The sequence below is a fragment of the Emydura macquarii genome, unplaced genomic scaffold (assembly GCF_026122565.2).
Source record: "Emydura macquarii macquarii isolate MOO-44397 ecotype Brisbane River unplaced genomic scaffold, CSIRO-AGI_Emac_v2 contig_3451, whole genome shotgun sequence".
NCBI lineage: Eukaryota > Metazoa > Chordata > Testudines > Chelidae > Emydura > Emydura macquarii.
The window spans coordinates 7,382,102-7,408,568 of record NW_027133588.1 but is presented as its reverse complement, the minus strand read 5'-3'; the positions used below and the strand labels follow the sequence as shown (position 1 = coordinate 7,408,568).

Genomic DNA, 26,467 nt, shown 5'->3' with positions numbered 1-26,467 from the left:
GTGCAGGCACCTAAATAACTCCTGTAGTTACAGAGAATATGGACATGCACATCAAGACAAGAACATAATATTTTCAGTACTTTATTGAACAATCCAAGGCTACGCTAGGCCAGACTAGATCATAATGGTCCTTTCTAGCCTCAGAATCTACGACTCTATGAAAGGCAGTTCAATAAAAAAGTAAGTCTTCCCTTAACCAAATCCTCTTTGAAAGGTCCTCTTTACACAAACCACCCAGAAAGAAGAACCGAAGGGAACAGATTTTAAAAAGCCTGTAACTCTCATCCATTTTCCAAAATGAAAGCCTCATGTTCTCAGGATCAAAGCAAGAAGGGGGAACCAACATGGAAGTTTTCCATAAACCTGCTTTTATCGTGTATGGCTTGTTCCCTTTAGGAGTGTGGAGATGACTCAATTAATTGAGCTTCACCAGTGAAAGAGTAGAGCAAGTGGAATCTGAATTGGCCTCAGTACAGATTTCACTTGCTCCACGCTTTCACTGGTGAAGTTAACTTCAGTGGTATGAATCCCAATTTACACAGGTAAGAGAGAGAGAAGAATCATGCAGCATTATCAAGTAATCATGCAGCATTATCAAGTAATCTGCACTTCGAATCAATACTTGGGGCACAGCCTTGTCCTTTCTGAGTGTTTGCTGAAGATTGTCAGAGAGCCTCTGCCCTTCGCAATACACCCATGCAGCACCTGGGAAGGATGCAGGCAGGGGGCTACTAATGTGTTTAATGGCATGTCTCCACTGGATGCATAAAAGTAGTTAGGCGTTTTGACACTAAGCATCAGAGCATCTAACTTTTAAGCACCTAGAAAATCACCGTCCCCTCTATGTGGGGTCTCAGAACCCAGACTGCAGCCCATATATCTACACTGCTATTTTTAGCCCCATTGCATGAACCCTGCGAGCCCAAATCAGTTGATCCAGTCTCAGACTCACTGCTGCACTGTTGATTTTTGCTGTGTAGACGTACCCTTTCAGCGTGATTCACAGAAGTCAGCATGATCGACTGGGTTAGCCAGCAGGTTCCTAAGTCCAGGCTGGAAGGAGCTGCCTCTATCTGTTAGCCATTCACAGCTGAAAACTCTCTTCAGACTTAGGACCAATGACATTATAACAAGAGGCTGGGGGAGGGACAGAAGGAGGACCACCCTTCATCACTATTAGCACAGTGGTTAGAGTGTTCACCTGGCATGTGGGAGACCCCCATGTCAAGTCCCCCTCCACCCGAGGAGGAGCAGGGATTTGAACTGGCCTCTGCTACCTCTCAAGTGAAAACTCTAACTAAGAGTTATGAGGGAGGTCCTCCTCCTCCCACCCCATCCTGGGCTGCTTTGTGTGAATTTCCTTGAGGGGCCCACTGTGGCAGGTATACTCTGAGGGAATCTACCCCATGTGTGACTGAGGCGGCCAAATGCCTATCTTCCCCTGGTTTGTGAACCGCTATTCTCTCTGGAGCTTGGGCAGGAGATAGGCATCCAAATACCTGGAGGGAGGCAGCACTTCACATGCCCAGAGCCAGGAACACAGGTGCCTAGGGAACTTTCACTGCAAAAACTCAGATGCTGAGTGAGTTTAGGCGCATACAGGGGTCAGCGGGAATTTTGTCCATTGCAATAGATCTGAAACTGGGACATAGACACCTAAAACAGAGACTTAGGCGCCTCACTCCTTTTGTGCATCTAGGCCTTTCAGACTAGTTTTGAATAAGAAAGCTGGTGGTGGAGTTGTGGAGTACAGGATGTGGTGAGAAGTTGTCAGATTTTTCGACTGTCTCTATTACAGCAGTCATGTCTTAATTAGTTTTCCCCACATCACCACACACCTCCCCGCCAAGCTCAGAGCCAACCTCATCCAGCCATGTCCTTAACACAACTGTTTTGCAACAACGGTAGTGGTTATTTTAAAAAGGGACTCTCCCTCTATCCTGCGACAAATTGAGAAACAGGACATATTTTCAGTCAGGCTTCATCTGGCCCTGCACTGGTGCACACGTGTTCATTAGAGGGAACAACATCTGACAACTAAGAGCACATTCTTAGCCGTTTCCTTCAGGGAGTACAGGGATGGCTTGAGGGTGGGGCTGAAAGTGGCATCACCTGAGTAAGTGGGTCAGGGAAGAATCATGTTCCTTGCCTCATGCTACACAATCCCAAAGCTAGTAGCAACAGCTGCTCTGACTTGTGATCCAAGAGAGCCACAGGAAGTATCTCCCTCAAGAATTACACCAGCATCCCTGAGAACTGAATTTGAGCCATTAACATAACATCAGCCACAAAAGAGGGGAAACAGGCAGTGTGGGTGGAAACTGGGTGTAGCCAACGGCAGGCTTCCTTATGTTGTTCTGGCAAGTCTTGTGATATCATCAAAGTCTCCCACTGTCTGGTGGGTTGGTTTTTAAATCCACAGCTCCTGGGGTGACATGATTACACAAGAATCTCAGCTTTCATTTAAAAAGGAAGTTGCTAGCTCTCATGGTACAAAGAAAAACTTTAAAAAATGGAAACCCTAACACTTAGGGTCAAAAGCCATAAAACAAATGGAGGGAACCCAAAGTTTATTATTTTTAGAAATCTCATGGTTTTTGAATGTTTGAGATTGGAAACACAGATAGCTGCTGTGCACCAAAGGTTGGGCTAATTTGCTGGAAAATATTTAATTCCAGTCCAATTACAGGAGTACCTGTAAAGACATATCTGAAGCAGCTGGTGATGGTCAGCAGAAGGATGCAGAGTGGCCATTTGCTCAGTGGCAACTTTTTTCCTTGCACACGTGCGCACACACACACACACACACACACACACCTCTCTCCCATGTTTTTGGCTAGTGGGTGGCCTGGCCTTAGGAAACCACATACTTGTGTTTATTTCTATTTCATCTGATAACCATCCTGATACACAGTTATTAAAATTTCTGAGCATTTCCCCCAGTTTTGTCCTGAAGGCTTTTCCCAAGAGAGAGGTGCTAATTATTCTTAGATATACTTATTTGATAGTTTTTACATACCTAGAGAAGAGTGTTTAGTTCAGTTATAGTATTTACTTACTAGCTGTTGTTTGGATTTGCTTACTGGCTGTGGTTACTGCATACTCTTTCCTGTTCTTTATATAGAAAAATAAAGGAAAGTTTGGCTTGTTTTGTTTTAAAATCAGTAGGAGTTGGAAATATTGTAACAAGATATGACAGACTGCAGAAAAACCAACTCTTGCGAGTTTTTATTTCCTTTTGCCAAACTTTGAAAGGTGCATAAATACCTGTGCTACCCATAGAAGTTTAATTTGCTAAATTAAGGTAATGCTACTGTTCACAAGTGTTCATTTTTTTGCCCAGAAATGAATGAATGAATGCAAACCAAATTTAACAACACCAAAATACCTTCCAAGTGAAACAGCAAAAGGTAGTCAGTGGTGTATGAATGCCTCCACTTCAGTATACATCTGAACACTATGCAAGCTTGATTATAATCAAATCAGTAAATCTAGCCTCTTGCTTCTCACTTCAGAAAAAGAGATAAATTAACTACTAGCTACTACCATGGATAGAATATTAATTTATACAATGCCCTGAGGGTGCCTTTCTATGTATTACAAGATGCCTCACAAAAAGTTCTAGTTCCAAGCTTTAAGACTATGAAGCAAAACTGAGCAATTTTAGACGGGGTGAATTCAGTGAGACATCCTATACTAAAACTGAAGGTATTTCCAGCTAGCACATTTGGTTGACAGTACTGAGATGCAATATTTACCCTAGGCTACTCTACACCCAAATACGAACATAGAGATTAGTGAGTGGATCTTTGTTGTCCACTGGCCCCACTTCCAGACCTCACCTGCCTCCTCTCATACTGGGAACTTGTGGAGATGGTGAAAAGGACAGTTCCATGGCATTCAAGGAGTGAAGATGCACACCTGCTCTCCTCTTCCTGAAACCCCCATGCAGTAGCACTATTCTAGTTCCTCTGTGTTCACAGCCTTCCAGGTTCATGCAAGATAGAGAGAGCATGGCAATGGGATGCAGGGGGGCAGTACCACAAAATATTTATATTATTGGGGCATTACAAAAGAAAGGTTCAACAGGCAACAAAGTGTAATTTCAAAGCAAGTCATAACACTCTAGTCCTGATTTAATAGCAAAGGAAATGACATTAAGCTTGAAACGGGAAATTGCAGCTCCATCAGCTGTTCACAGCCAGAAGAAAACTGAGCACAGTATGTGCCATGACTAAAACCATAGGGAACTGTGATCTTATAAAAATCAGGATTGTGTGACATTCCTGGGTTGCATTTTTGGCAGTCCATGGTACCCAAGCAGTTGCTCATTTGACTACAAACTAATTGAATTCTGAGCCTAGCAGCAATCTAGAGTAGCTCATGCAGCACTTGAAACACCATACGACAGTACATGCCAAATGGAATAGGACAAACACACCAGGGGAAAGTGAGATCTTCAAGTTTCTAAGAAGATATCACTATTAATAAGATCTCTGACTTAGGCGTTTCTAAGGTTCTCATCACCCAGGAATCTGAGCAGTGTAGTGTAAATAAAATTATTTAAAGTTTTAACTAGAAAGGAATTGGTGGTGTCCCTTTAAAAACAGCATAAAGATTTGGCTAAATCAAACAAGGCATTTCACACACAAGACTCAAGTTTTGATTTCATCTTCTACTCTTGCATTTTAACGGTTCAAGAATCCTGCATTACAAGAAGGTTATCACTTACTGCATGGGAAGTCTGAGAGAGCAGCTCTCTGGAACCAGCCACTTCAACTCCTGTACAAGCTGATAGGGAGCAGCTGAGCAGACAAGAACCCTGGCAAAGAAAAAAAAATTAGAGGTCTAAACACCAACTCTTCCATCTATAACACTGAGGAATATTCTCCTAAGAGAAGTGACAGAAGTCTCATTTGGCAGTTAAAACTAGACTACAAAGAATTAACCACTAATATACCAGAGTACACTGTAAGGTATTACACCTGTAAAGACGATCCAAACATACTGGCTAAGTACACTGCATCCCCTCTAGTAGTTTGTTTGCACAGAATAGAAGTCTTCTCTTATCTGCATATTTCAAGTAGTTGAGATCTTTGATGAAGGTCCCAAGTCCTATCCTTGCTGACAATGTGTTAGGGTTTGAGGTCTCATTATACAAGACGACAAACTAGAAAATGGAACAGTACTTTTTTCATCTCTAATTGCTATGATTCTATGAAGGCCAAGCATTTGTATTTCATTCCTCCTTCATTCTACAGCCACTACTACAGTACCTCAACGCCAAAGACACTGAAAATCCAAATCCACTAACTGGTCAACAAAGGAAAAAAAAGACAGCACTCTTCAATAACCACATCCAAGCTCAGGGAGAGCACCAGGTCCCCCCTTGCCAAACCACTGGGGTAGCTTTAGCTATTCTATTTAAATAGAGAATTAAAAATGGGGCCTATAATATATAAAATGTATATAATGCTGATTGGATGAATACTGTCACAGCCCATTTGAGATAAAATGCATGGCATTAAGAATATGGTAATTGCAGGATGTTTCAAACATTCAGCTCTCAGTGAAAAGCTGAGTGTCTGATGATGTGGATTTATAAATTGCAAATAAAAGAACCAGTCTCTAGTGATATCAAGCAAATGAGCAGCATGTTGGCAGATATTAAATCCTACTGCATAAATAATCCCCTTAAACCTGTATCAAGGAAACCCAACAGTTAATTTACAAATTTATCCATCCCTCATGTTCAGTACAAAATAATTTAACTAAACAAACAAAAGGTGGCCAATAGGCTTCCATCTGGTAACTTTCCATTTCCAGGACAATGGCTGAGGACCCTGGTAAAATTAATTTGGTTTAGCTATAAATCTGGAATGTAAATTTCACCATACTAATCAATGCAATTCAAAAAAAGCAATCAGCTGCTGCTGGTCATGACGCAGTACCCTAGGTATCTCTCTTACTCTAAATTAACACTAGATGAAGTTTAGGATGTTGTAGATTGTTTGAACTCAGGTTTTCTGCAGTATATTAGATATGACCTGTAGAAAGAGAATTTTCCGCTCCCAGTCTGCCAATTCTTCAGCCATACTTGTATGAAAGGTAGCAAAAAATTTTTAAATATACTTAACAGACTGATATGTTCACTCAAAACCAAGAGAGCGTACATAAGAAGCATGATTAAGTACACCTATAAAATAGTTATGTTCAGATGTGAAAGCAGGAAACCCTTTCCTAATAGTAACTGGGATGCTACAGCAAAGAGCAAGCATCTACTGAATGCAACCTCAGACGATGTCTGGATGCCCAGCTTGCAGAATTTGGAGGAGGTATGAACAAATGACCAAGTAATTTATAGATTTCCTCTTATGAGCATGTGATCATTCTACCCATGAAGCTGCCATAACTGAGGTAGTGAGCTCTGACTTTTGGAAAATGGAATTATGTTTTAACTTGTATGCTTCTGAAATACAATATCTTATCCACTAGGAAATGGTCGATATGTTGAGATTCTTAAGGGTGAGAACTACCAGATAGTTATGCCAGCTTTACAGCTTCTATGCTTTCCAGAATGACACAAAACAAATATAGCAGGGCCAAAATTCTGGTCCAATATTTAAGTTTACACTCTGCTGCAAGTGGTTTTCAACCTGTTTTTCTTTTGCAGACCTCTAAAAAATTTCAAATGAAGGTGCAGATCCCTTTGGAAATCTTAGACATAGTCTGCAGACCCCCCAGGATCTAAGGACCACAGATGGAAAAGCACTGTACCATGCAATCTGCAGATCATAAAGCAAAATGAAGAGAAATAGTTGATGTGTCTTTCAGAAAAAAATTATGGAAAAATGTAATGCCACATCTGCTATGACAATGGCAGACTGTCCAACCTAATATAATATATGACAATCATTTACAGCATAAACAGGTCTTCATACTGAAAACTCATCTCATTGTGTGGTACTGGTGGGGACGCTTCATCTGGAAGGATGCTGTCAATTCAGCTTCTGTGAAAAATACATAAGTGCAGTCACTGGCCTGAAGGGTCCTGAATTTAGATGTCACGTGTGCTCTTTTCCCATTATTTATATTTCAGTGAAACTACTAAAAGAAAGATAAAGAAATAAAGATAAAAAGAAAGAACTCCAAGGGACCTTTAAATAACCACTGAAACTTGCAATTAGTTCCAAGCTCTTTGCTTGCCCCCTCCCTGACTTGCTACAGCACAGGGTAGCAAAGGATTAGAGAGCTGGTTACGGGAACGTTTCCCCCCCACAACTACATTCTGAGTGCAGCATGCATGCTCAGTCAAAAACAAGCATTTGGCCGATTTTGTATCGCTTATGACAATATAATTCTCTCTTCCTTAGTTATTTTAATGAACTACCCATCTGCTATCATCCTTGGCAAATGTAGGCGTTTGGATAGGACTTTCAGGAATTCAATGTTTTTCTTTCAGAATGACGTACGCCATAGACCACTGATACATATGACTAGAGATATTAAACAAGAACTGCAATGTCCCAATTTTGGTATTATTTGTTCTCCCCATTTATGAATTCTCTCATCAGTACTTGGAATCTTTCAGAGTCATTAAGCATACAATTAAAAGAGTTGCTGAATAGGGGTATAAATAGCAATGGTTTTGGATGACTCGTATTCTTTAGTACTTTGGCTTTTCTTCAGTTGATTTTCAGGACAGAATTTGTCTGTTTTCAGTAGAAGATCAGATTCTGCCACAACCACCCATGTTGCATAGTATCTTGGTTCCAGGAATTGTCCCAATTTCTTCAATGGAATTACAAGATTGCCCGATTCTAGTCCAAAGTGAATGGTGTATTATTAAATGGCATTGTTCACACTAGGGAAGTAGGTGCACAGACAAAACTCCTGGGGTCACAGCTATTTTTCAACACCAAGTCAGTTAGGCTCTTTCTTAGCAGGTTTAATTGACATGGTGCTAAACAACTGTGGCCACTGGATCCTCATCTTAACAAGGGCGCCTAATGTTGCTAACACAGGTGCAGCTGCACTATATTACTGGTGGTGATGGGAAATTTTAAGGACCAACGTATGTCAGAGAAATTTGAACTGGTGTAGCTACACTAGTTCAGACTTCTAATGTAGGTGCACTGAATTAGTGCAAAATTGGGGAATTGAACTGGTGCAACATCAGTGACTTACTCCTCGTGCAAGTCACACCAATTCAGCATATCTCTATTAGGAGTGTGCCCTGATATAAATTTAAATTATTTAATGAAAGCTGAGATTTCACATATTCATGCGATTCCAGTAGAAGGGACAATAAGTAAAAAACCAAGTATCACAAGACTTATCATAAAGTGAGAGCGGTCTGCACCACTGGGTTTTTTAGATATTAATACAGGCTCAGAAATAAAACCTAGCTCAAGTGCTGTAATAGATCAAATTTTTAAAAATACATTCAGAGAAAGCTTTTCCTCCACAAAGTTTTAACATAATACATAAAGACAGCTCAGTTTTCCTTTAATATCAACCTCTAGCAAGCAGATGCATTAAGTTTTGTCCAAAAGCCCAGTAAACTATTCATCCAGTAAAATGTACTTTTGTACAGGACTGATAAAAGGAATTTGTATGACGGAAAGATAACCAGCTATCATTCTATTTCCCGCCCATTAGAAGGGATGCCAGCTAGAAAAGCCAAAACAAAGCCCCACTTAAATTTATCCTAGTGGACAGAGCACTGTACTGGGATGTAGGCAATCTGGATTCTAACCCCAGCTCTGCCACTGGCCTGATGGATGATCTTGGAAAAAGCCATTCCACACCTCTATGCCTTAGTTTCCTCATCTGTAAATTTGAGGATAATGATGATTACCTCCTTTGTAAAGCGCTTTGAGGTCTACTGATGAAAAGCGTTATAAGAGCTAGGTAATATTATTATCTAGCACATCAGTACAAAAGAATTAATGCACCAACACATGCGTTTCATGCTGAAATAAAACTGATGCTAAGATATTCTTCCCCAGAGTAAAATAATCTTAATAGCTTTTTTTTGTTCAAATCATTATTTCTAATTAGATCAGCTGTTAGTTGATGGCTCCAGTTATGATGTGCAGCATAATGAACGGGGGATAAATATCAACCGAAACACATGCTTTAGAGATCATTTTCTATTCTAAACCTATTTACGATGACAAAATTGCTTAAAAACAACCCACAAAATAAAACAACACACCCCTAAGTTGTGCCTCTTCACAAAACATGGAAAGAGAGCACCACAACACCTATACATGGTGATTGCTATCTCAGAGGAGAATACAGTAAGATTTTCTCCTACCTCCTCAAACACAAAGAATACTTTTCTTATAAAACAATTGATTTAAGATGTATATTGCTGATAACTGACAAATATTTTCCTGTATGTTCAGGGCAAGTCTTCTGTGAAGGAACCAAGTAACCAATAGTAGCAAGGAGCTGAAAGATTCCTGACAGTCCTCATGACATTTGTGTCAGACAGGAGACCAAATGCACCTTTTGTCAGGTCAAAACTATAACTGGATTCAACAAAGACTTAAGTAAATTCATGAAGGATAGCTTGGCTATTAGCCAAGATGGTCAAAGATGCAACCCCATGCTCTGGGTGTCTTTAGCCTCTGACTGCCAGAAGCTGGGAGTGGATGACAGGGGATGGATCGCTAGATAATTGCCCGGTCCTGTCCATTCCCTCAGAAACACATGGCATTGACCACTGTCAGAAGACAGGATACTGAATTAGATAGACCATTGGTCTGACCCAATAGATTGTTTTCATGTTCTTCTTGGACATGGGAGGGCAGGCGTCCTTTGCTTTCTGTGGGCACAACCCATGCCCCACCCATGTACCTGTGGCGCTGGAGGGTGACTAGCTACAGCACCGGGCCCGTCCCAGGCTGGGTATCCTGACTGTTGTGTGGAGATTAGAAGCCGCCACTAGGGATGGACCAGGCCAACTCGTTCCATGGCTGCATGTAGAGGGTGGAAGTGGAGTGTGGGTGGGGCCTCGGGGGAGGGATAGGCATCTCAGGAGGAGGGCCCGTGCCTCCCTGGTCCAGCCTCCCCAAAGGCAGGCATCACATGCCACCAATGGCTTGGACCATTGCTGCAGCATGGGCTGTAAAATCTTCAATCATCAACAGAATTCCTTCCCTTTCTATTTATCATCCAATATGCCAAAGCTCTGATCTCCTTGGGCCATAATATGTCAAGTAGTTCTGCATAATTAAAGCTATACTGATAGACTAACTGCCACAGTGTATCACAGAGATACAATTCTTTTTAAACCGGTCTTATCTGTAATCCAGTTATCTTCAATTAACAGCGTTCTGAACCTAGAGAATATATTTTCTATTTAAAAGGCAGAACCACCACAGCTTCTCCCCCCTCCACAACCCAGGTTTTACAAGAAGAAAAACGTTGTGCTCTGATTCTCCTTTGTAATACTGTATCAAAATATATTCACTGACTCTGAAGGATCGTGAGAGGGACATGTACAAAGTAAAAAAGCTATGCATTTTCTACTCATGATAGAAGCTGTAATTTGTATTCCTCTCTTATGGTCCTTTTGCTACACATTTTTACTGCACTGGCAAAGAGAAGTTAGGTTTCCATATTTCCCTTGGTTTATTCATTCCATCATTAAAAGAAGAAACAAATGAATCTGCTGAATCACAGAGGTCAACACCACATGAACAGATTAATGGCAAGATTTATAGTTTGTCAGGTTATTATATACGTCCATGTATTCCTATAACAATTACATTTTAGAAAGCTTGCAAATATCTTAAGGATAAATTTAAATATCTAGGCAAGCAATTCTGGTGGGATAGCAACAAAACACACACCATCCTGCATAGTAAAAGTCTGGAACTAAATACAGTTTTTAGCTCTTCCCCATCCTGGATCAGTTTATAATGGAAATTTTTGTACCCTTTGCTGAACTGTCCTTTAGACTTTGCCCACATTAGTACTTGTAACAGCATTTGAAACAGATGGAAGAAGGTTTGCATCCCACTCAAGATAGCAGCTAGAAACTGTGCTTGATCCTTGTTAGATGGTATAGCAAGCAGAGTTTTGGCTAATATGGTTGTTTGTTCCAGTGTACACAGAATTCTTTACACTTTACTGTTCTAGTAGTTATAACCATGTTTGACTATGGTTGTCAAGCATAGATTTGCTTTTCTGTACATGGGAAATACTTAAAGGAAAGTGCTAGAGTAGCCCACACTTTAAATGTGTACATCATCTGATTCAGATGACACGTCTCACCAGTCCATCTGACTAACAATGAGATGTGGCTTCAGAAAACAGAAGACAAAGGAAAAACTATCCATTGGAAAGGCGATATGAAAATCCCAGGCCCAACACATTCAAGAAGCCTACATTATGGAGCATAAGGGAAGATGCCAGCATGGAGCACAATAGCAGAAAGGCTACATCTAGCTATAATGTCCCAATAGGTAGCCACACAATAGAGACTATTACACGGTGAAGAACTGCCTGTTGCTACTGGATCTCTAAGCTTTCTCCATCCACATAGCCCCAAAACATTTGTTTAAAAAACAAACACCACATATATGGAATAATCATCCAAAGAACCTTTCTATATACGGCTGGTTTTGTAGCTATCAACATCAGCACTTTGTAAGTGAAGTACTGTATTCTTTTGATAATTACCTATTCTGTTCATTCTCTCTGAACCCCCTGGCATTGGCCACTGTTGGAAAACAGAATACTGGACTAGATGGACCATTGGTCTGACCCAGTATGGCCATTCTTATGTTTCCGAACTTAATTATGTACTTGGTAACATAATTTGGTTTATAACATTTTGCATTCCTTTGATACACTTGAACATATCTAACAAGACATAACTATGTTCAAAACCAGAATGAAACCACATTCAAGAGATAAAAACACTTGTCAAGGAAGTACTTGAAAGCAACGAACACTAATGAAGTAACGATAAATGGTAGCTTAACGTTTTTTCACAGGATAATGCGAGATACACAATTAAGTTTGGTTTGTTTTATGGTCAGCTACTGTGCAGCCCCAGCTTGTGGAGCTACCCAATCAAATATCACAAGATAAATAGGATTTTGTTAGCTCTGGCATGGAAGGGAGGCCTCTAAGTAGCAGTAGGACCTGCATTGAGTATGACTGGTGATTCAATAGGTGGCACCACTGAACCAGTGCCCCAGGACAGGGTAAAACAATGATGACAGTGCAGTCTTTTGGATAAGACATAAAACCAAGGTGCTGACCACTTGTGATTGGTAAGGTAAAAAGAGCAGGTGCATTCAGTGTGGCAGACTGGGAACAGTCCCGCTGCCCAGAAGCCAACACATGGTTAAAGAAGCAGCAGCTTTTCTTACCCACAAGATGAAGACAACAGGAAAAGCTGGAGCAGGGCTGAGTGACATCATACATCGCAGTTTCAAACTGCCTGTCAGTAGGTTCATGAGCAGAGAGGGCACAGGAGCAAAAGAAGGAAAAAAGTGGGCTACTAATCAAAGAGAAGGAGGAAGAAGGAAGAGCTATGAGCAGAAAAATACAGCTGAGTTCTTAAAGGCAGATGGGCCTACATGATATCAGCAATGTTTTGGGAGAAGCTGAGCATACCTCAGGCTGTGCCTGTTCCAGAGTCACGTCTGTTAATATTTAGCTCCTATTTAGCGCTTTTTTAGAAAAAGGGTGTTTTGCATGTGGGCAAAAGGGTTGGAAAAGAAATAATTTCTTTTAACCAGATTTATCTTGGGAATAAATGCTGCATTATCTTTTAACAACAACAAAAAATTGCCCTCATGAGAGATACAGTAAGTACTACTGTTCCCTGCTAAGAACTTAATTTCCAACAATACTCCTTGTCCAAGTGACTGCAATCAGGATGGCAACCTTTAAAGAGAGAAACTCTAGAAATAGGAACTTTTGACAAGGGAATTAAAAAGATGGTGAGTCAGGTCATTTAACACAAGATTTAGTTCTGGGAGGGAGCTCTCCTCCTTGGTGTGGATTTGAGAAGCATGCCAGCTCTAAGAAAACTTTGTGTGTCCAGATGGGAAGACAGTCCTGTGCCTGCCTGCTGTCTCTAGTAAGCTGGAAATAGCCACAACTGGATTTTAGATTCTGAGGCCCATTTTAAGACTTTACTGTAAGAAATCTGGGGGGGGGGGGAATTTGCTTTGCTCTTGTATTGACTAGATCCATCCATGCCTCAGAAGATCCCCTCTTTGTAGAATGCAGTCTCAAGGCAAAAAACCACAAGGGTTATAAAAACATCTGAAAAGACTACTTTAATTGATACCTATAATGGAATGGAGGTCAACCCAGTGTAGCACTGCAAGTGAATCCCTGCCTCAGTTTCCTCTATCATCTTAGAATCGGTATACATTAACCATTTTCTTCCCAAGTATAATACAGTGTTAACTAGCATTTTGGAAAGCATCGCAGAAAGGCAAGTAAGCCAGTAGGCAAAGGAGCATACTAGTAACATCGTATGCTGCATGTGAAGCTGAGATCTATCCTCTGGAAGGTTCATATAATAATGTGTAGATAGATGTTCTTCATATCTACTGATAAAAAAAGGCCTTTGTAAATTGCCGCATCGTGAAATTTAGGGTCTCCATCCTGAACTATGACTTCTGGAAGAGTCTGTTCAAGAGCTCCTGGTTGAGGGAATTCTGTCTTTGGAATGCTTGGGCACTAGGAAAGAGGATGGAGTAGAGTGCTAAGCCGTCTTGTTCCCTGGAAATTGATTACTCAGTGTGAAGCACAGGATATTCTACAGTCTTTGTATTCTGGTATTTCAAATCTGTTCTGAAGGAAGAGGCGGGATATCAATAAAATTGGTTTTGGAATTGCATTTAGTTCAAAAGTGTTAGCTAGGTTAGACATCTTTCCCCAAGATTCACTCTTCTGATGTAGTACTGAATACTTTCAAAGTCCCAACACTGAAATTTCCTGCCACTTGTCCTCTGTTTGGGCGACCACCTCACACACAGTCAGCCTGTAGTCATGCTTGCTTGCTCTCTCCACTAATTTTAGGCTGGATGAAAGAATTGTCAAGACCTATAAGCTCTAAATTTCTTTTTGGGCTGTAAGGCCTCAGATTTTATTTTTTAATGGCATTCCCACAACAGATCTACGTATACTCACCACAACACCTGCTTAACAGGGATGCTTAACAGTTACCAATTGCCTGGGGTTTGGCTTTCCATGGCCTCAGGCAGAAGCGGTATTGTGGTTGTGAGAGAGGTTCATTGCTCATATTGTAAATCTCAGGTAGGGAACAGGGGAGGTGGGGACACAATTTTACAACAGAAGTCTGACCATGCAGGTATGGCTCTAGCACAAGACATGGAGGCAGCAGATTCAGAAGCACTGCTGAGTTGACCTTGTTTTTATTATATTATTCTTTATTTTAAAAAGACTTGCTTTTTCTTTAACCAGACACTAGGTTGGCATCAACTGATGGGAGTATCAATCAGAACAGATTTACTTGCAGGTGGATTAACTCCCCTTCTCCCCCACGCTTCCTTTTACAGAGAGTCTATATGGAGGAATACAGAATCCACATAATACTCCTGAGAATAGTTTCATATTACTCCGCCTCAAAACACCGATTCTGAGGTCCTTCCTTTGTGAGTTCTAACCCCAGGTCTGTGCTATAGAAATAAGTGTAACACTAGAAATGTTCATTCTTCAGATGATCCCTACATGGGCTCCTTAAACTTTACAGGTGAGCCCTAAGCCCCTGCTTGAGGGAGGGGTGAGGGAAGCCTTCACATGTGGCAGCTATTTAGACTCACTGTATCCCACAGTGAGCCAAGCAGGGTTACATAAAAGCTTGACTCACACCTTGTTAAAGGATATGAGGAAATAGTCAGAAATTAGGGGCCCCTTGGCTTACCACTTACCACCTGCTTCTTCCTCCACAACTGGGACATTTTCTTCTCATCCTTCCAGGGATAGCTGCATGAGGAGATAGAGAAAGTGGCTTGGCAATGGCCAACCTGCGGCATGAGCAGGGTCCCTTTAGCCCAGCAGATGTGGCAACAGCCGGCCCATGATATTTAGCAGAGTCCAATTACCCCAGGCATTTCAGTCACATTTTCTATTCCTCTGGTTGTCCATGAGATGTTCCTGCCCAAACATGTGCTGGAACCTGCTGTCCCAAGAAGGGGGTGTCTACAATCTTGCTGCAGATACCCAAGGCTAAGTAACAACTCAGTAATGCTTAGAATATAATAAACCAAATAAAAAGGATCCATTCTGGTTGTTTTGTTCTCTTGTTGCTCTGAGCAGAAAAAGCCGTCTTGCAGCAACTGGAATCAGTTTATACTAGCTGGATTTCAAGGATGTATGCCTTGACTGGAGGCAGAATTCAGACCTGTTAAAGAGCTGCAAGGAATAAGACCCATTGTAACGGATCTGCAGATTTTTCCTAAGTTGTCATTTGTCCACACGATGTTCTTATGACAATTGTTTCGTAAAATGCAACAAGGAAATCCTAAGTTTGCCACCTCAACACATACTGCTTACAGTTGCTAAGCATTTGCTTCTGAATTTAGAGGGGGTTTTTTGTTTTTGTTTAACCACACGTACTTGAGCATGCAGGTCAAAAATAGCTTTAATCTTGACATAAGTTAGGATGAAAGAGACTTTAGAGGGGCTATTGCAGTATCTCAGAAATGCATAAAGAAGGCTAGTGCAGTGTAGTTGAAGCTGTGTTGGTCTCAGGATATTAGAGAGGCAAGGTAGGTGAAGTAATATCTTGTATTGGACCAACTTCTGTTGGTGAGAGAGACAAGCTTTAGAGCCACACTGAGCTCTTCTTCAGGTCTGTGTGGATCGAAAGCTTGTCTCTCTCACCAACAGAAGTTGGTCCAATATAAGCTATTACCTCACCCATCTTATCTCTCTACAGAAGACTACGTTTATTACCGTGCATGCACTGACAGATCTGTAGCTGAGTGACAGTTGATGTATAAACACATTTATGCAGGACAGAAAACCTTGTTCTCTTTGCCAACACAGTAGACTTAGAATCTGGGACAGCTGTTGGCATCATGCAGGGGTGAAAAACAGCTTTAGGAGTTGAGCTCAAGGCTGAAGAGTCATATCAGAACTGGTTGGCCTGAATTTGGCCTGACTGCAAGATCCTTGGGCAAAAAGGCATTATACAGGTTGTCAAATGATGTTCAGGCCACATTTATACATGATACTCCATATTGTTGTGCATGGTGTTGAGCACAGCCTTGATCAGCTAGTGGGGCCAATCCAACCTCTATAATGAAGCAGGACTCTCACTTGAAGTTACTTTCAAATCTTCATAGGACTGGATCTGGCAAGACCAGTCTTCCTTTGTATGGAGTTCAATGAGAGAAAGGCTTGCAGAATCAAGCCCCTACTCTGTAGTGACTGCGAGGAGATCCTTGGACAAAAAGGCATTATAAGAGGACAAAGTAGCATTTTATTAGATGTAATTACTCAGATAGAAAAATCTCAATCAAAACTTTAATACACAACATCTAAAATAGTTTATGGGAAACTGTAAAGATGAGGGAGAGATGTTTTAAAAGGCATGAAGGGCAATTAGGCACTTAACTCTCATTGAAAGTCAATGGCAGACGCATACTGAACTGTTCTGTGCCTTTGAGCATCTCCCACAATACAATATCAGACACCAGAGAGAGCCCATAAAGTTAAATAAATATAATGGAAACACATTCCAAGCATTGACTTTTATTAGAGTTGAGACAAGCTATTAAAGTACAGGTGATATAAGCTTACCTAGGTACCTGCATGGCTCACAATCACTGTACTATCTAAGTTTGAATGCACAGCCTTTTTAGCAATAACTTTCTAGACACAAATTCCCCTCAAATAGTTGCCAACTGCTTGGAAGATGAGTATCCCAGGGACAATTCCCCAAATAAAATTATAGGTAGGATGCATTCTGGCGGATGTTTTCAAAAGTTTTGATAACCATCCAGAAACTTAACTCGATAAACATTCAGAAGAAGTTATCTGGATATATTGAGACACACAGACAAGGCTATCTGAACCCTCATTTCCAAACTCCACTCTCCATCTTCACATTTGTCCTTAGGGGAAAGTCCTCAGGCACTTTCAGAAGAAGCTGAGTACTAGAGGGTACACACTCCCCCAGGCATGAAGAATTTGTAAGACTTTTTAAGAATTTGGTTCTTCAACCAAAAGAAAAGTATTTTTGGTCAAATATTTTTGGATAATAAAGATAATTGTTGACATTGTCACAGAGAACAAAGTAATATGATTATTTTTATTTAAAAATAAGAGTTCAAATCCTGTTTGGGTTCTATCTGAAATATAAGACCACCTGTATCTACAATAAGATATTTTTACTAACATCTATCAGTATTGAAAGTTGTTATTTTGGTCAGCAGATTGTTCTATGAATACAACAGAATCACATCACATGAGTAGGAGTATTGACTAAAATAGAGAACGTAGGTCTGGGAGTCAGGAATTGTGGATTCTACTTCAAATTCTCCAACTAAGTGTGTGGACTCAGGCAAGCCACTTTACCTCTGTCCCTTGGTTTCCCCATCTGTAAGAAACATTACCATTCCTCACATCAGTGTAAGGCTTAATTTGCTCACAAGTGCTCATAAAACCACAATACTTGGATGAGAGGCACCACAAGTGCAAAATATTTTTGAAGTATTACAAGAATATTATTAATTCAAAAGCTACACATTTCAAATTAAGGTCTCAATCCTACAATCTGGTGAAGATGGATCAGAGTTCACCAACATCAATCAGATATCACGACGAGGACCAGAGTGTCTCCCCTAATTCATGTATATAATTTTTAAAATAGATATATTTCTTTCATTTTTCTTCAGCTAAATATGGAAGGAGGAGGAAGGAGGCTATATAAATGCCTCCAAAAGTCAAGCAATCTACCTACCATGTCATTTGTCTCTCTCGATCCCTGCATGATTTTTAATGTATTTTAAGCAAGTTCTTATATACAAGAAAGGGAAAAGATGAAAAGGTTACAGGGAAAAATAAGAGTTACAAAAATAAAGAAACTTAGCGATGTTGATTTCTCCTGCACAGTAGCATAAAAGTGCTGTTAGCATTTGTTAAGTGCCTGAAGCCTGTTAGAACTGTAACTCTTTTGACCAACCACATCTTGGGCATGAACTTTGAGACCATCTCACTAGGTTTCTTTAGAGGGAGAAACAAAACTTAACGTTGTGTGTTTCTCCACACAAGTTAGTACACATCATGCAGAAACACTCTCTCTTTTCACTAGGTTAGAATCATAGAATCATAGAATATTAGAGTTGGAAGGGACCTCAGGAGGTCATCTAGTCCAACCCCCTGCTCAAAGCAGGACTAACCTCAGCTATATCATCCCAACCAGGGCTTTGTCAAGCCTCAGCTTAAAAACCTGTAAGGATGGAGATTCCACCACCTCCCTAGGTAACCCATTCCAATGCTTCACCACCCTCCTAGTAAAAAACTTTTTCCTAATGTCCAACCTAGACCTCCCCCCCTGCAACTTGAGACCGTTGCTCCTTGTTCTGTCATCTGCCACCACCGAGAACAGCCTAGCCCCATCCTCCCTAGAACCCCCTTTCAGGTAGTTGACCAAGTTGCCTTTGCTGATTAGGGAGGAGGGGGATGGAAATTGGCAGCAGTAAAAAACATTCTAGGATAAGCTATTTGGAGAGGTTTAAGCAAAGCTATATTCCCAGCTCTGAAAAGTTAAAGGCCTTTTTGGCACATGCCCTCATCCAACATAGTGGGTGAAAGAATCTGTGACATCTGTGCTCCACCTCTAACAGGGTCAGTGGCAAAGCAAGGCAAATCCTAGTATATTGTTATGCTGTTTTCCAGCTCAAAACAAGTTTGTTGCCTCAAGCAGAGCTCAGTTTTTAAGACTTCCCATCACAGATCTCATTTAAATCCTCTCATCTACAGCACCCATCCTACACGTAGGAAGTAGCATCTGCTGAGTGACTGCTATGAAATTCCGCTTCTGGGGGGACCGAACTCGAATGTCAATGGACATATGACCAGAAGACTCAGGTGGCAATGGTGTTTTCTAAACATTTTAAATGACTTTAAAAGGTCAAGGGCAGCAAGTGAGGAAGGGGGAAAGGTTTTGATTAATTTTGTTTGCCTCTTTTTGACATGAATGACACTCCCTCCAGTGCTTAATTTGTGCCAGGGCTATGAACTGCCAAGCCTAGAGGTGCCAGGGCTTAGTCCTGGCAAGCCCTGGCATCTTTGGGCTTGCTGCATCAGTTATGAAGGCAAAAAAATTGCTTGAGCCCCAGCACCTCTTTCATTACAAATTAAGCACTGGTTGCCTCTAGTCAACAACATTAGTTTAAAAGCAGAAAGAAGAGGAGTTAATATACTAGAAAATGCAGATTTAAGAAGTCTCAAGGAGCCAGAGCCTATGAAAAGCAGGTTTGCAATCTGCAAAGACATTAAGACATCCATAGACATCAGCAGATGTACTAACACAAAAAGTGTCAAGACAGCTGTTTTCCCCACCTATCTATAATCATAAGATGAAGTTAAACACAGTTGAAGGAATAGAAGAAAACATATACAATTCTCTGCACTTTCTTAAGAAAGGTCTGTGCAACTCAGACATATTGAGAAATGTCAGTTTCAAAGAGTTTTCCATTTTAAAGGCAGCAAATAAGACGACTCATTTCCAGAACATAGCTTCTCAATACAGTCGGCTAAAATCAGAAAAAAAAAAAAGCCAAGATATAGACAAGTATTGCTTCTATCATAGCCATAATTGCTGGCCAGCTTACAGTCTTGCATGGGAAACCTCAAGAATACCAAACTATTTGCAAAAAGACCTTTACCATTTTATCACTATATGCCATAATATACTGCACGCTACAGATATCCAAGTTAAATTAAGATAAAAGAAGATAACAGCTTCAAAGTATCTATAGTTCCATTGTCTTGCAGAACTAATAAGGTTTTTTGAGCAAAAGACTCAACTAACACCTAAAATACCCCTCCTGCAAAACCACCACCATATCCTGGGATATTCTGTGGCTCTCGACAGGCTAATATGATTGAAAATCATCACTTAAATTACTATGGCCTGTTTGCAAAGCGAAGATGACTGGGTTTTTTAAACCATCTCAAGGTATGTAGATTAGGCAGAGTAGAAAGCAACTATAAAGTATAACTACATAAAGATTATATTATAGAGAATTCAGTAAGGTTTTCTTTTTCTTATATCTCCTTTTATGCCCTTGCTCATATGTAACCACTAACAGAAGGGTACTGAGCAAACTAACTTCGTAAATCAAAAGCACAGCCCACCAGTTGTTAAGGTAAACCATGCCAATTCTTCCCTATTGAACATTGAGCCTTATACACACAGCATCCCCCTTCCTTTCTGGCAATACCAAAAACCCCATCATCTGTCAACCGCATCATAGTAAAGCTTGCACACACACACAAAAAAAAAAAGGGGGGGGGGGAGGAATCATGTTATAATTTGTCACCACTGTTTACCCCAAGAAAAATTAAGTGGAGAATTTTTAATTGAGTAGCTTTTCCCTCCAGACGTCATTATGAAGGGAAAGGGAGAAAAAAAAAAGTTGATCAAAAGCTCTAATTCAGTTGCTACACTGGAGGCATGATAAACCAGAAACAAATAAAAATTCTAAAAAGTGGTGCCTTACATGGGGTCTTCTTTTGTGGTTTTCAGATCTCTTAAAACAAATTAACTCTGAATTTTCCAGCACTGTAGATGAGCAATGTGTACAGATACACACACACACACACACACACACACACACACAGAGCGCTAGGTAATAATGAAATATATATAGATAGATACACTATATAAACATTCCACAAATACACACACTTCATACAAGATATTAGATAACGAGGTAATATCAAAAATTGTGAAAGTTACACTCTAATATATTGCATACATAAATTAGTAGAAGAGGGACAGAGGCACAACATTAAAAAAAACAGAATAAAGCATACACTGCAGTCAAAGAAAAAGGTGATCCCAGCAGCAGCAACTTTCTGGCTAGAAACACTTCCCATTTCCAGTTCTCTCTCATCTGACTGAAATTAGGCAGCAGCATTAAAGCTTCCCTGCCACCACTATGTTACCACAACAGAAAGAAAAGCTCTTCTGTACCAGGCAGAGAACATCGTCTACATCCATCTCTGCATTCATGCACCAGGCAGAGCTATATAAATACCATCAATACTGTTATCTCACAAGACTATAGCAACAGACCCACCAAGCAAAGCCCTCTCTCATCGCCTGCTAAGCATTAAACAATAAACAATCAGGTTAGTAACATTACTCTTTTCCTGCTGGAGTCTCTTTCCAACCTGGCTTCTCTTTGCACGGCTGGCAGGGCTGGTTTCCTTCCCTCCCCCGCAACAGCGAGAGGATGGGGATGAGATTTGGTGGCAGCAAAACCCTCGCTTCGCAAGGAGCCCAAGGGTTGCACTGCAGGCAGCTCTCCGCCCCCAGCCCCCTTTCTAGAAGCTTAATTCCCTCCCCCCCCCACCCGGACGAGCTGGAGCTACAGCGCGGCTGGCTGGCTGGCTGAGGGGGGAGGCTGAGACTGCCCGCACCATCCTGTCAGCAGCAGCAATAAGCATCCCACCACACGGCGCTCAGGGCAGGGGCAGCGGGACTGGCAGCATCCGCACCTCCCTCCTCCCCCTCCATCGCCTCACGCACGGCAAGGAGCCGGGCTCGGGGAAGGGGAGCTGCTCGCAGTATCTGCCTCTCCTCCCCCCCTCCCCACACAGACAGACAAGACAGACAGACACACTGCAAAGAGCTCGGGGCAGGGGGCAGTGGGACCCACAGGCAGCATCTCCCCCGCCCCGGCCCGCCCCGCCCGGAGCTCGGGGGCCGCCAGCACCGCCGCAGGCAGCAGCCCGCCCGCCTCCCGCGCCTGAGGCAGCTCGCGGCGGGGGAGGCGACTCCAGCGGCTCCCCCGCTCGGTGCCCGGGGCGCAGGGGCTCGCCTCAGCGCCTCATTCTGCCGGCCCGGCCCGGCCCGGCCCGGCCCCCTCCTCTGCTGACCGCGCTCCGGGAGCAAAGCCCCAGGGGCGCTCCGCCGGCTCCCCGCCTTACCTGGGCTGGGGCTGGGGCTGGGGCTGGGGCTGGGGCTCCCTCCCTCCGCCCCGGCGCCTCGCAGACCGCGCGGGGGCAGCTGCAGGAGCAGCTCTTTTGTGTGACGGCTCCAGCGCCGCACACGGAGAGTGACTACTAATGAGCCCGGGGCGGGAAGCGGCGGATACCGCCCCTCAGCCGCCCGGGACCCTGCACGGCGCGTCAGCCCGGCCTCCTGCGTTCCAGGGAGGGGACTCCGGGAAGGCCAGCCCAGCCCAGCCCCGGCCGCCTTGGGGGTCTGAGGCTTCAGCAAGGGGCGGCCACCACTGCAGCCCCCCTCTCCCGCTGCCCGCCCGCTCCCTCCTCACCGTGCTCACACTGTCCCCTGGTCCCTGGCCCTGCCTGGCGGCGGCAGAGCAAGAACCACGGCTAACAGGACTGTCCTGAGAGAGCCTTCCCCAGCTTCTCTAGGGTATTAACTGGAGCGGCTTCAAGCCCCCAGATCAGAGCTGGGGCAGAGCTGGGGTTATTGCCCTGCCCTGCCCCGGCCTGGCCTGCCCCTGCCCTGGTGAAGTTGGGGAGTGTTTGATTCTGGGGGTGGTACAGAGGCGCCTCTAGCTGGGCCAGACCGAATACCCTTTAATACTTCATTTGACCTCCAACCAGATACTTCACCGACCCTATTTGCTCTGCGTGGTGGACAAAGAGCTAGAAAAGGGGTGAAAATCAACGGGATACTTTGCTTTAAAATATCGGGAAGTGAGTCAGACACGTTATTCAAGGTATTTTAGGTCAGCGCTAATCCCACACTCCCCTCTTCAGCTCAGGCAGCTGATGCCCGCCTACAAATGGTGAAGTAGCTTCACCTCAGCTACTGTGGTGACATTTTCTGTGCACTGTTTGGAAAAAAAGTCAGACATGCATTTTTATATTTAAAAAAATTCCACAGACTGGCACTTCACAAAGCAGGTGATACTCCAAGGATGGAAGTCAAGGACTGTCCTTTGGGCCACACCTGGCTCTTTGGGCCCCGTTCTATGTTCTTCTGTAACTCCTTTACAATGGTACCACTTCCCCAGCGCAAAGGGACTCCCTAAGAAGCATAGTATCAGCAGAACAGCTCTAAATTACACAACCCAAATAAGGAGCATGACATGGGCCTGGCACCAGAGTGCCTGTACCCTACAACTATTCAGTTGCCACAACTCCTTCCCATGGGCTGTTGCAGCAGAATAAGTTAGAGCAGCCCTTAGCTTCTGCCAAGGAACAGACTAGTCCCCACCCAGGTCCAGAATCTTGGTGATCAAAGATAATATACAAGTGCCTTGCCGCACCTATTTCTCCCTCCCACCACCAGCTATGCCAAATTCAGTTAATCCAAGGCTCAGAATCAGGGGTTTTTCTCTGTACAGCATCACTTTCACAGCTGTAATATCTGTGCCTATGACACCTTGAGCACCCACTATTGGAAGTGGCAGATGTTAATGTTGCCTACCCTTCCTCCTCACCAACCCATATCCCTCTACAAAGTGCCTACCTATGCATTTCAATGGGAAGTTTAATCATTAATCCCCCTCAACTCCTACCCAGTGACCCCTATGATTCCATTTAAAGGTTGACATTTCTTTACTAGAAAGCAGGGTTGGATTTAAAGACCAGCGCCACAAGACACCATTTGGGGATCCTCCTTTGCAACATATATGAATTGCTCAATGAGTAATTCATAGATCTGTCTGATCTACCCTAGTGCCACCAGTAGAACACCCTCTCTCTAGCAGTGGGACCACAGCAAGAAGGGAACTGACACACTGATTTCCCTTCACCAGCAGCTGCTGGGAGGGCCACTAAATTGACCAACCTATTTTTTTCAAGGAAATATACTGAACAAGGCTTATTTATTCTATTAACATTACTCCTCATTTACATTATAAGTGAGAGCAGAATCAGGCCCAACAAGAACAAAGAGAAGGCCCTGGATACGATTAGGGGAAGGTCCTCAGTGACCTTTGTGACAGCCATTTAACTTAAGGGGATGGATTGGAATTGTTACTAAGAGACTAGAGCCACTCCTGCTCCCAGTGAAGTCCAAAATAGTTTTGTCATCGAAACAGGTTCAGGTTCTGTGTTATGCTTGACAATGAAGGAGCAAAGCAGCAAAGGATTAAAATCTTCATCTCTTACAATAATGCAGAGCATCATTATTTTTTCTTATACTCTTATGTTTGCTATCTAGAAAACAATGTCAAATATGACAATATTATATGAGTACTGTAAAATTATCCTTTGCTGTGCTTTCTTATGAAAGAAGAGACTTTTGAAAGTGTCACAGTGAAGCTATTGCCCTGCACCTCAAGAACAAAGTCAAGATTCTAAATGTCATTTGCACATTGGAGTATTTGCCATCTTGAATATTTTATAATTTTATATTAAAATTTGTATAAAGGTGTTTCTAGAGGGTTTTTTTTTTTGTTTTTAACTCTGGTACTAAATCTCACTACTTTGTTATGAGGCTACCTTATTTTTTAATATCACAAATATAAAAGACAGATATTGTACTTCAGTGAAAGTTGAACTGTTACTGAAGTTAGAAATTTAGAAAATCAGGCTTAAATTATGCATCCTACAGCATGTAATATTCCCATATTTCAAGCATATTACATTAGATGTGTGATAAATTATTCCATTTTGACTAAAGCTAAATTTATAACTGAAATCAAAAGTTTTCTTTAACTACCTACCTGGAAAAGTGATGTATAAAATATTGAGACAATGTATTGTTAAATAAAGGTGCCTTTAAGTAGAAATTTTATGTCCCCCTTAAGCTAGTATGAAAGTGCAGAAGGAATCTGTACCTGTTACCACAGCCTGATAAAGTATTCAGCAAAGTTAGATAACAGCTATAAAGCTGTTTAAGCAATCATCAGAACATTACATCCAGCCAAAAAGTAACACAAGGAAAGATGGCCAATTCTGGGTCTGCCAGAAGTACACTAATGATTGCAATTCTTCAAATTCAAGATGTTTATAGGCATTTATGTAAGTCGGTTCCACCCTGATCCAAAAATTAGGGTGGGGAGGGAAGGAATCAAACATCAGGACAGAACAGATTTTCTACTTAGGTGACTCCAGTATTAAGAGGATAGTGCAAGAGTATTGTGTGTGTGCACGTGATGGGAAGTCAGTCCTGCAAGGCAGAGCTCACCCATGGATTCCACTGACTTTGAAAGAGGAATTTAGAAAGCAGACAAGTGTGTTACAATTAGATAACAATTTATTCTTTATGTCACCCATGGTAAAGTATAGAGACAGGAAAACTTTGGTCAAGGGAGCAGGCTTTAAGCTTCTCCAGGTGAGGGATGCTGTAGAAAAATATTTGCCATTAGAAAGCACCTCAAAACTCATCACAAAGAAGATTCTTTTCCCAGTTAGGTAATAGTTTGCAATAGGTTGGGTGGTCTTTATACTGTTCTGCTTTTGTATGCATCACAATCTCCTACTTTATCATTGAGTGAGACAGCAGGCAACTTTCCTCCTCAGTTCTTTCTTCATCCAGATGACCTACAAATCCCAGTATTCCTCTGAACTGGAGCCAGGAACATGTTAGAAGTTGATCCAGAGCCTGATAAAGGACTACCACAGTTGATCCTGATCCTGACTTAAAGGACTACCACATGCTGTTATATTTTGTAGTAGAGAGACTGTACATCTCTTTGGTGAGAAATGATCTGGTTTTCTTTGGGATTTATAACTAGAGCTGGATGTCAGACAAATGCCTGGACCTGAATATACATGAATTTTGGATTTGTACTTCAGACCCCATCTTTACTTAAAGTTATAAATGGCCTTAAAGACTAACAGTAAGATTTAAAGAACAGTATTTCTAGTCTGGCTTTTGACTATGGGGACCTTTGAAAGGCTCACTGAAAATGTACTATGGTGCATGACCAGGCAAGTGTACACACAGCCTGATCCTGCAAGGCACTGAGCAACCACTGAGAAGTGCTGAAAGACAGAGCAGGCATGTCCAATTAGCTCCAATCTAGTAGCAGCATAAGAGGGCTTGAGCATCTTTCCTGTATGTAGTGAGAGTGGCTAAATTTGAAGAGACAGTGTAGGCTTATTTTTGAATGGCCAGTTACTCTAAAGAAATAATAAGTTTGGATGTATATAGGGTGTGCTCTCTTCAGAGTAAGGTGAGAACCCTATTTAAAACTATTTTAAAAGTTTTTACTTCAACCCAAAACAAGATAGCTACAGTGAGCCAAATGTAGTAGTTGTCTACACCCCATGCAACCCCCTCTGAAATCAATTA

General features: G+C 42.0%; 1 protein-coding gene across 6 annotated transcripts in view; it reads right to left on the bottom strand.

Moving 5' to 3' along the window:
• The window catches only part of APBA2 (amyloid beta precursor protein binding family A member 2), a 221,691-nt gene extending 200,205 nt beyond the window's left edge, over positions 1 to 21,486 (bottom strand). For 4 of the 6 annotated variants that reach the window (XM_067534558.1, XM_067534553.1, XM_067534557.1 and 1 more), the window contains exons 1-2: positions 21,390 to 21,486; positions 4,733 to 4,822 (exon numbers count right to left, since the gene is read on the bottom strand). The gene's annotated coding sequence lies outside the window, so the exon portion shown is untranslated. The remainder of the gene's footprint in view (positions 1 to 4,732; positions 4,823 to 21,389) is intronic. The other 2 variants (XM_067534554.1, XM_067534555.1) reach the window with 2 other exon arrangements.
• Between the last annotated feature and the right edge of the window lie 4,981 nt (positions 21,487 to 26,467).